Raw genomic sequence first — 3683 nt, 5'->3', positions numbered from 1 at the left:
TCTAGTACTTCCAGGAGCCTAACTGGCACCTCTTGTGACAAATGCTGGTTGAAGAATGGGATAATATCCCACAGCAGTGTGTGACCAGGCAAGTGACCAGCATGAGGAGGAGGTACCAGGTTGTTGTGGCTGTATATGGTTCTTCCACATGCTACTGAGGCTCCTGTTTGTTGAATGAATAAACTGCCAATTTATCTTGTTTCTTCAATCATCCAGTCCACCAAACAAGTCTGTGGCACAATGAACTGTTTTAACTAAACTAAAACAAGTTTATTTTACTGTAGTTCCTTGAATTATTTCCTGTRTTATCCATTCTTGCCCTCAGTCAGCTCTTTGTGTTGGTCTATCACCCTCACCTGTCAGTAATTACTAATCAGATAGGTGTTACCACTTTCCACTCTGCCTCACTTCTTTTACATTCATTCTCTTGTCACTTCTCCAGCAGTTCATTATACTGTTTCTACATCACTCTCAGCCTTCTCATGTTTCTCAAGTTCCATAAGTTTTTGCTGCCAAATTATCCTTTTGTTTTGTTTATTGAAATAAAAATATTCCATTTTCTCAAACACTGTCACAACCACACCGAACGGTAACTTAGCTGTACAACTTATTACATTATAACTGTTTTACATTATAACTATTTTTTAAAGAATGCCGAACTTCAGAAACTGAATCAGTTGTAGGTCAGCCAATAAATATTTACAGAGTGTATGAATAAAATCTTTTCAAAGGTTCATGGGATATTTTACTAACAGAAAGACAGAGTCGACTCCAATAGTTAAATTCAAAGACTTAAACAAATTTCTTGCATGATTTGTTAACAATCAGAGTATGTGTTTGAGATAAATCTCAGCTCCAGTTTGAATTCAATATCTTTAAAGATGACAATGTTATACGCATTTGTGTGTTTTTCACTACTTATCAGCTGTGGTCATCATCTTAAATGAGGTTAACTCCAGAATTTATCCAGCTGAAAATGTATGTGAATTTGAGTAAAATCTATCCAATAAATTACTAACAGACAATATAATGGTAGAAATACTGTAAATAATACATTTTCCTGACTTTTTTCACACTTGGTAAACATACCAAAATGGTAATTTTAAACAAACAAACAAACAAACAAAAAAACATGTAAAAAGTAAATATGTACTGAAGAATAACTAGATACTTATCTGACATCCAATGAACCACACATAGGCCTGTCACGATAACAAATTTTACTGGACAATAAATTGTCTCAGAAATCATTGTGATAAACGATAATATTGTTGGAAACCAGTTTCAACGAACATAATGATATAACAACTCCAGTTTATGGAAGTTTACATTAAATTTTAATTTACAAAGTGTAAAAAGAATTAAAAAAAACAACTGTTGGCAATATGAAGACATCACCAGTTGTATGAAGGTGTCAGAAAACTGAAGATGCTCCTCTGAATAAAAGCCTGTTCACAGACTCTCATGCAACAGAGATTAAAGACCTGGCAAATACCTGATGCCAGAGTTCACTTCTCTCAAGGCTAAGGAGTAGAAAAGAGGGAAACATGAAGAAAATAAAAAGGCAGGAAAATGAAAATGATTGTCTTCATTTTAATTTATCTTCCTCAATTTAATTTATCATACGATTAATTGATTTGTTGTTTATTGTGACAGGCCTAGTCACACAGATTTTTTTTTACAAACATTACTTGTTGGTTTTGGAATATTCTTAAATAATAATACCCTTTAGATATATAAATTCAATTCAATTCAAAAATACTTTATTGATCCCAGAGGGAAATTAGGAATATAAAGGTATATTATATACCTATTTATATATTACCTTATGTATATTATATTAGGTATATTTATTATACAAAATGAATTTGCCACAGAATTTAAGGAGATGACAGAAAATCTGAGTCTGAACTGTTTGAAGGGCAGTAATTAGCTTTTGGCAATATTTTGGCCAGTTGGGTATTTTCAGAGATGTGGCTTAGATATTCACTGTTTTTACATCAAGTTTCAAAGTKTAAATAGAGTGTAAATACATACTAATACATCAGAACTGTTGGACCTTTTCCCAAATAGCTCTTTTATGAATGTCTTCATTTTTTTTTACCTATTTTCAGTGGCGGGTTTTGTTYAAACCAACACATTTGGCAACAGTTCCCAAATGATATTTAAAACGAGTAGATTTAAGGAAACATTAACCATAAACATGAGAAATACTCTGTATAATTTGTTTTCTTATATGATTTTTATTTTTTTGAAAAACACTTAATCATTTTGCAATAATGACCAGATATTGTCATGTTGAAAAAACATGTTTTTTGTATTTGTTTACAGTTTACAGGTTTACAGTCTGTTGTCTCAAATCTCTCTGAGCTTGTTCAGCCGAAGAAGAAAAAAAAACACTCATATGTGGTACGTAACAATGTTTCAAAGCAGTTTCTCCTCTCATTCTGCTTCACTGGCTGCCAGCTCTTTTTTTTTCTTTTTTTTTCCCCACAGCCTCTTTAATCTAATGCTGAAATGTGTGCCTTTCTGATGTAATTATTTTACCCCACTGATAAAATATAACTTAATTTTCTGTCCCAGAGTGATATTAGATGGCAAACTTTAAGTGTTTCAGCTACGCTTGATCTTTCCTTGAATGAATGTGCATTAAAGATTTTATTTTTTTATGTGGAGCACACAGTTTCATAAATCACTGCTCACTTCTTTTCTATTTCAGTTTGTAACTTGAGGGGGTGTACTAGAAGCTGGCAAAGCTTGATGTKAGCTTTCATGGAGGATGGTTTGGATGGATTTCATTAGTCTTATATGTTCTGGTGCCACGGTTGTTGGAAAGGTGGACCATGCTGATCTTTGTACGGCTGGATTTTGGAACACGATGCTAAAAGAAAACTCCAATTTGACAACCAAGTAATAGTTTGCAGCAGAGTGGACTGTGACCCCCTCCTGCCACGCTTACTTTACTGTTTCTAAGAAATTTCAGCATGAAAAAGAGCTGTTGAAACCAAGCAAGTCTTCTAGTGTGGGGTTATATTTTATTGTTTTTATGAATATGTTTTTCTGTAAAAGCAAAACTTCTTGCAGTATTTACATGATTTGACAGTTTTAAGAGCAAAGACCTTTTCTTATTGTGTTAAAATTAGCTTTTTTATTAAAATTATTCTAGTGCTGGTGGCAATGACTTTTATCCTGTTATTCATCATAAAAAGCTTTAAAAAATGCCTAAATAGTCCACTGGAGAGAAAATCAATGTCTTGATGGCAGATCAGACCAGCTGAACCTCTCTAGCCATTGTACGAAAACTAAAGAGGCACAAATGTGAAACTGAAGAAATATTCAAGAGATGCTCTGATTTTAAGGGTTACACTAAAGAGATAATTGTTTTTTCTTACAGTTGCAGTCTGTGGAGTTTGAGTCACTATCTTACCTGCAGTTTGAATCACTCAGAACAAACAAAAAAAAGCCTAACACTGTTTGTTTTGTTTGCAAACGCAATAATAAAATACTTGGATGCTCTTTGATGTTTTATTTAAAATAAATGATGTCCCTTGATTTTGTGAGTGAGAGAAGCCCATCAACATCATGACACCAGTGACCCACATCTTGATCTTCACCCACAGACAAAAAATAAAATAAAATAAAATAAAATAAAATAAAATAAAATAAAATAAAATAAAATAAAA

This window comes from Austrofundulus limnaeus, unplaced genomic scaffold, assembly GCF_001266775.1.
Source record: "Austrofundulus limnaeus strain Quisiro unplaced genomic scaffold, Austrofundulus_limnaeus-1.0 Scaffold38, whole genome shotgun sequence".
NCBI classification, from domain to species: Eukaryota; Metazoa; Chordata; class Actinopteri; order Cyprinodontiformes; family Rivulidae; genus Austrofundulus; species Austrofundulus limnaeus.
The sequence above is the reverse complement of the archived record's forward strand: the minus strand, read 5'-3'. Positions refer to the sequence as shown.